Source organism: Lutra lutra, chromosome 9 (genome assembly GCF_902655055.1).
Source record: "Lutra lutra chromosome 9, mLutLut1.2, whole genome shotgun sequence".
Lineage (NCBI taxonomy): Eukaryota > Metazoa > Chordata > Mammalia > Carnivora > Mustelidae > Lutra > Lutra lutra.
In genome coordinates this window covers 116,575,737-116,585,677 of record NC_062286.1, presented here as the reverse complement: position 1 = coordinate 116,585,677, position 9,941 = coordinate 116,575,737, and the positions used below count along the sequence as shown (strand labels likewise).

At 43.3% G+C, this 9,941-nt stretch overlaps 1 pseudogene; it reads left to right on the top strand.

The window, feature by feature from the left end:
- Positions 1 to 8,794: 8,794 nt before the first annotated feature.
- Positions 8,795 to 9,608, top strand: LOC125109278 (H/ACA ribonucleoprotein complex subunit 1-like; annotated as a pseudogene).
- The last annotated feature ends 333 nt before the right edge of the window (positions 9,609 to 9,941 follow it).

Below are 9,941 nucleotides of genomic sequence, written 5' to 3'. Positions count from 1 at the left end.
AGGCCACATTGCCTGGCACTGAAGGCTATCCTGAGCCCAGAGATGGACACCCTCTGCACTGAATCTCCCACTCCCTAGGACCCAGCTTCGCTAGCCAGCCTGGGGCTATGGGGCAGGGTTCCCTGGGAGGATGGGCAGGCCTCAGTAGGCTCTGGCCTTTCCCCCTTATTCCCGAGGAGCGGGAAGTGGTGGTTCTCTCTGATAATGACGGGCTCCAGTCTTGCGTGACTGAAAGGCCTCACGGGCCCACTGTCCAGAAGGGGCCCCGTGAGCAAGAACTGAATTAAAAGGGAGAAATAAGAAATACAGCCTCGCTCCCCACCCCGCCCCCCTCACTCCCCTCATTCCCACAGCCCCTGAGGCCATGGGTGGCTAGCGTCTCAGTCCCTTTGCTGAGCTGAGTTAGTTAGCTGGGTATATACCTCTGTATGGGTACTATTAGGAGACACTCAGAACCAGCAGAGGAACAACAAAAAAAATGCTGTTTGACTCTGAACAACCCCCCTCCAAACCACACTCCCCCCACCACCCAGGTTTAGATCCCTTGTCAACCCTCATCCCTGATTCTGATGTTCTGGCTCTGAACATCCCCAAATTCTAACGTTGTAGGCTTATGATTTTTTAGACTATTGACATTCTATGCATCTTCTTCAAACATTCTGGAATCCTGCCCCTATGTTCTAGGAATATGGGGCTCCCATATTGACTTTGTTGGGTTCTGACCTTTGAAATCACAATAAAGTCTACATGCAAAGTCGCAGGGTGCCTCAGTGGCTCAGTCAGTTAAGGGCTGACTCTGGGTTTCCACTCAGGTCATGATCTCTGGGTCGTGAGATTGAGGCCTGTGTTGGGCTCCGAGCTCAGCACAGAGTCTGCTTGAGATTCTCTCCCTCTCCCTCTGCACCCCCCCCACCTTCCCGCTCATACTCCCTCACTTTCTCTCTCCAAAATAAATAAACAAAATCTTTAAAACAATGAGACTACGTGCAAAGTCACATAAATACTAGTCATAATATCAGCAATGAATAGTCTTTCAAATTGTGTTTTTATTCAACAGATTTTTTTTTTAGAATTAAAAAAAAAATCAGACACCGTTCCAGCATTATACAAATAAATTAATTAAAATAAATATTTTGTTAGAAGGTGGTGTGTACAGGAGAGATGGGCAGGGAGTGAGGGGTTGTAGTTAAAATTGATGGTCAAGGTAGGACACACTAAAAAGGTGACATTTGATTTTCTGTTCGTTCTTTCAATTACTGAGATTTGAAATTCCAGCCTGTAATTGTGGATTTCTTTCTTTTTGCAAGAAGCAAAAAGAAAGTTTTTGCTTCATGTATTTTGAATCTCTGCCCATTAGGGATATAAACATTTAAAATATTAGATGCTTTTGAATAATTGACCTCTTATTCATTATAAAATAACCTTATATCTATCCCTGGTAAAATTCTTTGCTCTGAAATAACCTTTGTTTTATATTAAACAGCCCCCCCAATGTTTTTTTTCCCCCTCAAATATATATTCTGACCCTTTTAGGAATTGGATCATGAAAATTTCACAATGATTTAACATTGGCTTTCTCTAGACTAGGTATTCAAAGTCAGCTTTTCTTTTTCTGAGTGTATTTGTGAGTGTTTTTCCCCCCATCCTTTCTCCCTTCCCTTCCTGTTATGAGCTGAATTGTGTCCCTCTAAAACTTGAAGGTCTAATGCCCATTACCTCAGAATGTGACTGTATTTTGTTGACAGGGCCTTTATTGTGGTAAGTAAGTTAAAATGAGGCCTTCAGGATGGTCCCTAATCCAATCTGACTATTGTCCTTACAAGAGGAAATCTGGGGGCCCCTGGGTGGCCCAGTCAATTAAGCACCTGACTCTTGATTTTGGCTCAGATCGTGATCTCGGGGTGGTGAGATCCAGCCTGCATCAGACTCTGTGCTGGGAATAGAGCCTGCTTATGATTTTCTCTCTCCCTCTGCCCCTCTCCTCCACTTGTGTGCATGAGAGGTCTCTCTCTCTCTCTCAAATAAATAAATAAATAAATAAATGTTTAAAAAAAAAAACAAGAGGAAATTTGGATACACAAATAGACCCAAGGGATGTGTGCTCACAGAGGAAGGACCACATGAGGACACAGTGGGAAGGTGGCCAGCTGCAAGTCAAAGAGAGAGACCCCAGAAGAAAGAAACCTATTAATATTTTGATCTTGGACTTCCAGTGAGGAAATGAGTTTCTGTTGTTTAAGCTACTTTGTGTTCTTTTGATTAGTTCTAGCATGGTATATATATTTTTCCATCCTTGTACTTTTAACTTGTGTCTTTATATTTAAAGTGGTTTTATGTTTTCTTTGTTTTGTTCTGTTTTTTTTTTTTTTTTTTTTTTTTTTTTTTTTTTTGGTAGGTGGTACGTATTTTTTTTTTTTAATTCAGTCTTGGCAATCTCTACTTTTAATTGGGGGTGTTTAGACGGTTTGTATTTAATGTGATTCTTTTTTTTTTTTTTTAAAGATTTTATTTATTTATTTGACAGAGAGAGATCACAAGTAGGCAGAGAGGCAGGCAGAGAGAGAGGGAAGCAGGCTCCTCACAGAGCAGAGAGCCCGATGCGGGGCTCGATCCCAGGACCCTGAGATCATGACCTGAGCCGAAGGCAGAGGCTTTAACCCACTGAGCCACCCAGGCGCCCGTTTAATGTGATTCTTGATATGATTAGATTTAAGTCTTTTTGTTTGCTCCATATTTGTTTCCCATTTATCCTATCTGCTCTTTATTCCCTTTTTCTTATTTTTTCTGCCTTATTTTTGATTAATTGAGCATTTTTTATTATTCTATTTTGCCTCTTTTGTTGGTTTATTAGCTGTAATTTTTCATTTTGTTATTTCATTGGTTTACATTAAAATTTCCAGTATATACCTCTAACTGCCCTCAGTCTATTGTCAAGTAATATTAGGACCTTATAATACTATACTTCCCTTTCTTCCTGATTTTGGTTTTATTGTCCTATATTTTAGTTATGTAGATGTTACAACTCCACAAAATATTATTGTTGTTGTTGAAACAGTAAATTATCTTCTAAAGACATTAAATAATAAGAAAAATCTTTAAAATTTACTCATGTAATTAACATTTGTGGTGCTCTTTATTCACTTGCGTAGATCTGCATTTCCATCTGGTATCATTTTTCTTCTGTCTAAAGAATTTCATTTATCACTTTTTGTAGTGCAGATCTGTTGGTAAGGAATTATTTCAACTTTGTATGTCTGAAAATGTTTTTATTTCGCCTTCATTTTTTGAAGGATATTTTAACTGGGTATAGAATTCTATGTTGTCACATTTTTTCTTTCATTGAGTTAAAAGATTTGCTCCACTATTTTCTCTCCTATCCAATGTCCAACAAGAATCTACTATTATCCTGATCTTTGTTTCTCTGTTTAACAAGCCTTTTTTCTGTTTTTAAAATATTTTCCTCTTTGTCACTGGTTTTGAGCAATTTGATCAAGATGGATAATTTTCTGTCTCTTTTTAAAGATTTTTTTTACTTAAAGATTTTATTTATTTATTTGAGAGGGAGAGAGAGAGTGCATGCACAAGAACGTGTGAAAGTGAGAGTGCAAGAGCAGGGGGAGGGAGAAAAACAGAATCCTTGCTGAGCAGGGAGCCCAGTGTGGGGCTCAATCCCAGGATACTAGAATCATGATCTGAGCTGAAGGCAGACACTTAACGACTGTGCCACCCAGGAGCCCCAATTTCTGTCTCTTGTGCTTGTGATTTGTTGAACCTCTTGGATCTGTAGGTTTATACCTTATATCAGATTTGGAACCTCTCAGCCATTCTCTTTCAAATATTTCCTTTGGGGATTTCAGTTACACATTAGGCTGCATGAAGTTGTTCCAAAGCTCCAGATGCTCTTCTTTTTCATTTTTTATAATTACTATTTTTATCTCTCTCTGTGTTCCATTTTGAAGTTTCTATTTGCTATGTCTTCAAATTCATTCATCTTTTTTTCTGGTGTGTTTAGTCAGCCATTATTCTCAGCATATTTTTCATGTCAGATATTGTAGTTTTCATTTCTAGAAATTCCATTTGGATCTTTTAATGTCTTTCATGGGTCTCTAACTTTTAAACATACAGAATACAGTTTTAATAATTCTTTTAATGTTCTTGTCTACAACTTCTATGTCAGTTTCCAGTATTTCATTATTGTCCTCATTATGAATCACATTTTCTTGTTTCTTTGCATGCCTGGTAATTTTTGTATGGATGCTAAACACTGTGAACTTTACCTTTGTTGGAAGCTATATATTTTTATATTTCTATATTTTCTTGAATTTTGCTCTGAGATTCAGTTATGTTACCTGGAAATATTTGATGCTTTCAATTCTTGCTTTTATGATTTGTCGAGTGGGTTCAGAGCAGTGCTCTGTTAAGGGATAATTCTTTACCAAGACTGAGAAAGGACCTTCCTGAATACCATAACCAGTGCCCCATGGGTTATGATTTTTTTCTGTTTGGCTCTATTTTTGGTCCTGTGTGACTGTTGGATACTGTTATCTAGTCTTCGCACATGTTTTTTTCCCCAACCCAGAGTAGTATTATCAGACAAAAGCATCAACCCATGCTCAGCCTAATACTTTCTGCAGATTTCTGGGATCATCAGCTCTCTACTTTCTGATACTCTGTCCTGCAAACTCAGTTCCCCTTGGTCTTCCTGGACTCTCAGCTAAATTTCCTTAACTCAGGGAATCTTCTAGGTTTCACCTACATTCCCCTTCCCTGTACTAGGATCTGGAAACTCCTCCCAGGCAATACATTGGGGCCATCATAGGGCTTATCTTCTTTACTTCCCATCTGTCAGAGATCACTTTGTTGCCTGATGCCTGGTGTCTTGAAAACTTTAATCTCATATTTTGCCTGGTTTGTTTGTTTGCTTTGTTTATTTCAAGAGGGAGAGTAAATCCAGTCCCTGATACTCCATCTTGGGTGGGAGCAGCTGTCAGAAGGGGACATTTGAATACAGACTTGGAGGAGGTGATGGAAGGAACCGTGACAATATGGGGACTAGTGGGTGGGGAGGGGATTCTAGACAGTGGGAACAGCATGTACAACAGCTCTGTGTGTATGTGCCTGGGAGTGTTTGAGGAACAGAAGGAAGCGAGTATAGATGGAGCAGGGGATGTGGTGGGGCGGGAGAGTGAGAGGGAGTGGAGGTGCCAGCTTTTGTAGGATCTTACAGGCTGTGGTAGGAACTTTGGCTTTTATACCCAATGAAATGGAAGCTATGCAAATGTTTTGAGAAGAGAAGAAACATCTATTGACTTACATTTTACAAGATCTCTGAATTGATGGAAGTAACTGCATTAATGGAGAGATGTAAGACTGAAAGCTTGAGACAGCTGGGAACTGATGCACTAAATCTAGCCACAGATGATGTTGACTGGGATATACCATTAGTGGGTTAGTAACTAGGAGGGGGCTTGAGAGGGGCTCCTGGGGTGCTCTCAGGCTTCTATATCTTGATCCACTTGGAAGTTACATCATGTGCTCACTGTGTGAAGATTCATTGATCTGGATGTACATGTCCAGTTGTGGTCTCATCTACACGAACATGATACCTCAATTTAAAAAATAAAATAGAAGTCAGGGGCCTGAATGGCTCAGTCGGTTAAGCAACTGACTCTTGGTTTTGGCTCAGGTCATGATCTCAGGGTGGTGAGTTTGAGCTCCCACTGGGCTCTGTGATGGGTGTGGAGCCTACATAAAATAAAAATATTAACAAATAAAATATAGAGAGAAGAGCATGACCAGGCTGTTATCAGTGGAGGTGGGAGGAAGTGAGTAGATTCTGAATGTCTTTTATAGGCAGATCCAATAAGATTTGAGGATGACTCTAATGGTAGATGGGAGGGAAAGGAAAGGGTCCAGAATAATGTCATGGGAGGGTCTGAGAATCTTTTTGTTTCCACCAGTGTAGTTCGTGTGATGGATTTTGGAGCTATGGGTGGTCACCTTTGCCTCCGTGAGGTTAGAGTCTCCCTGAGAGTGAAACCAACAATGAAGAAATCAAAGTCAAGGGGTGCCTGGGTGGCTCGGTCAGTTGAGCATCTGATTCTTGGTTTGGGCTCAGCTCATGAGCTCAGGGTTTTGGGATCGAGCTCTGTGTTGGGCTCTGCCCTCAGTGGGGAGTTTGTTTGAGATTCTCCCTCCCTTTGCCCCTCGTCCTGCTCAGTTGTGCCTGCACATGCTTTTTCTCTCTCTAAAAATAAATAAATAGGGGCACCTGGGTGGCTCAGTTGTTATGCATCTGCCTTTGGCTTGGGTTGTGATCCCAGCCCCGCATCAGGCTCCCTGCTCAGCAGAAAGCCTGCTTCTCCCTCTCCCACTCCCGCTGCATGTGTTCCCTCTCTCACTGTGTCTCCCTCTGTCAAATAAATAAATAAAATCTTTAAATAAATAAATAAATAAACTTAAAAAAAAGAAATCAAAATCAAGATGGAGGGTGAGACAGGGTCTTGACAATAACATGTCAGCACCTGGGGGTGCCTGGGTTGGTTGAGCATCTGCCTTTGGCTGGGGCCATGATCTTGGGGTCCTGAGATCGAGCCTCACGTCAGGCTCCCTGGTCCATGGGGAACCTGCTTCTCCTTTTCTCTCTGTCCCTCTCCCTAGTTTGTGCTCTCTCTCTTTTTCTCAAATAAATAAATAAATAAAATCTTAAAAAAAAAAAACCACACACACACAAAAAATGTCAGCACTGGATCCAGCCATGCCTGAAGCCCATAATCTGGCCTTCTTAGTTACATAAATCAATAATTTCTTTTTCTTTCTTTCACTTGTGACTGAAGAGTCCAGACTGATATGACTTCTTTGCATGCTTTCCTCTATGGACACCATCCTGGGGATGCTTGATAGAAGCCATTTTCTGTCCTTTTTCAACACCTGCCCTGAATTTTCTTTCCTCTGGACCTTTGTCTAGGAGACTCTCTAGAATGCCCTTCTTTTTTTTTCTTTTCTTTAAAATTTTATTTTTTTATTTGACAGAGAGAAAGCACAAGTAGGCGGAGTGGCAGGCAGAGGGAGATGGAGAAGCAGGCTCCCCGCTGAGCAGGGAGCCCAATATGGGGCTCGATCCCAGGACCCTGAGATCATGACCTGAGCTGAAGGCAGCCGCTTAACCAACTGAGCCCCCCCCCCCCCCCCCCCCCCCCCCGGCATGGCTAGAATGCCCTTCTTTCCTTGCCTCCAGCTCTCCCATCCAAACAATCCTCCTGTTCAAATCCACCCTGACTTCATCAGCTGAAATTGGGAGCTGGCAGGGCGCTTAGGCGCTGACCCTCCACCATTGTATGGAGGGGATACTGAGGTCACTCTGTGACACAGGGGCAGATTTGTGGCCGGGACTCCAGTGTCCTGATTCGCTCAGGGGCCTCCTGCCATCCTCTTTGTTTAGACTTTTCTGTCCTCACCCTCACTCAGGGATGAATGGAACTCTTCCTGACAACTTGCCTTCTCTCTCATGCTGCTGGCCTTTGCACATGCTGCTTCCTCAGCTTGGGCTACCTCACTCCTCCCTGTCCTCCTGGCAAAGTTGCCCTTGAACTTGGAGACTCTACTCAAGGATCAGACTTCTACAAGTCTTCCCTTATTCCCAGGGTAGGTCAGTGCCCTGCCAGGTGCCCCCATGGGCACCTCTGGTGCCCTCATGAACCTGTTCATCCCTCTGTATTGTGGGTGTGTTTTGGGCAAGGCGGCTGCTGGGGTTGTTCCTGCAAAAAAGGTTCCCAGTCAGCATTTGCTAATCGACAAATGTGGACGAGAAAGGATACTGCTGAGATGGGGGCCAGCCCTGGGCTGGAGACAGGGGTTGTAGGCAAGTCACGTCCTCTCCTCAAGCCTCAGGTTTTCCAGCTGTTAAAGGACAGGACATAATAATGCTTAAAACCTCAAGTAGCCCGAATTTGAATCCTGACTGTGTGACCTTAGGCAGATTACTTAAGCTCCCTCAGTTTCCTTGTTTGCAAAAGCAGGATAATCAATACATCCGCCTTGTAAGGTATTTGTGAGCATTAAATGAGCGAATATTTATCAAGCTCTTAGAACTAAATTGGCACATCCTATAGGAATCCCCAAACAACCATTGAACAACGGAAACCCTTGCCTTCCTGAGACATGATGAGAGTCACAAACCAGGTGCTGTATGAATGGACTCTGATTGCTCTCATTAAGTAAGCTTCCCGGAAAAGGTGGATTCTGACACTCACTAGGTGTGTGTCCTTGAAGAAATCACACCACTGCTCTGGACCTCAATTTTCCCATCTGTAAAATGGACAGGTGAGTTTAGGACCATTAGGGGTAAGACTCTTAGCCTCTCTGAGGCTCGTGAGTGACTGAATCCATGAATAAGCACATCTCTTCGTGGGATCCTGCTGAGGGTTGCACAGGATGGTGTCTGCAGATGCTGTGCCAACCAGGCCTGCCACATAGTGCTTAGGAAATGTGCCCATGCTTAGTGCCACTCATATTCTGGCCCTCGCCTTCCAGGGTTCCCTGAGGCAGGGCTGGACAAGGGATATGCTGGGTACCCATTAAGGAAGGCCCCAACCCATCACCCTCCTGCCAGGTTAGAAAAGCAAAGGCAGGGGGCTGGAGGTGCACGTGGCGTTGGTGAGTTGGAGTAGGGAGCAGAGGGGTCCCGGAACCCAGCTGCGGGCTGGTTGAGGGGAGGAAGAGAATGCGTTGTGAAGACCTTACTGCCTGCTAGGGGAGGAGGTACTAAGTGGGGACGCAGGCTGGTAAAGTAAGCATGTCTTTTCGAGGAGGAGGTCGGGGGTGGGGGGTGCTTTAATCGAGGTGTCGGCTTCAATCGCAGCGGCAGCAACAACCATTTCTGAGGCGGAGGTGGGAATTTCAGAGGCGGCCGAGGAGGATTTGGACGAGGAGGTGGCCGCGGAGGCTTTAACAAAGGCCAGGACCAAGGACCTCCGGAACATGTAGTTTTATTAGGAGAGTTCCTGCATCCCTGTGAAGATGACATAGTTTGTAAATGTACTACAGATGAAAATAAGGTGCCTTATTTCAATGCTCCAGTTTATTTAGAGAACAAAGAACAGATTGGTAAAGTGGATGAAATATTTGGACAACTTAGAGATTTTTATTTTTCTGTTAAATTGTCAGAAAATATGAAGGCATCTTCCTTTAAAAAACTGCAGAAGTTTTATATAGACCCATATAAACTGCTACCACTACAGAGGTTTTTACCTCGACCTCCAGGTGAGAAGGGCCCTCCATGAGGTGGTGGCAGGGGAGGTCGAGGAGGAGGAAGAGGTGGAGGTGGCAGAGGTGGTGGTTTCAGAGGTGGAAGGCCGGGGGGTGGTTTCAGAGGGAGAGGACATTAAGTATAACAGTTGGCAGAGAAACTTTCTACATGAACTACTTCTATGGATCAGAAACTTGTTTCTTGAGCAAGTCTTGAAGAACTGGTCATTTTCTGACAGTGGAACTAAAATGTCAATGCCATGCAAAAATGAATGCAACAGAATAGGTGATTTTGCACTAAAAGAGTATGAACAAACATTTTAATGTTTTGTATAATGCTTGGAACTCTGTGGGTGCTTAATAAATGGCAGTTTCCATTTGAAGCATACTTGGAATTTTAAAAATAAAATGTTTTATTTCTTTAAAAAAAAAAAAAAAAAAAAAAGCAAAGGCAGCTCTGTCCGCCTGTCTCCGAGCCTTTTCTGATGGGCTGTGGCATCAGGGAGAAGGACAAGCTCACAAAGGCCTTGAGGCCAACAGAATCCCTGTCACATATGACCACCTCACTGTTGTCACTTGCCACCCGCTGGGACCTGAGAGTGGGGGTGCTGAGGTGGAAAGAGAGCAAGGTCAAAATCCTGGCCGCTCCCCTTTCTTGCTGTGTGACTTCAGGCGAGCCTCTATACCTCTCTGTT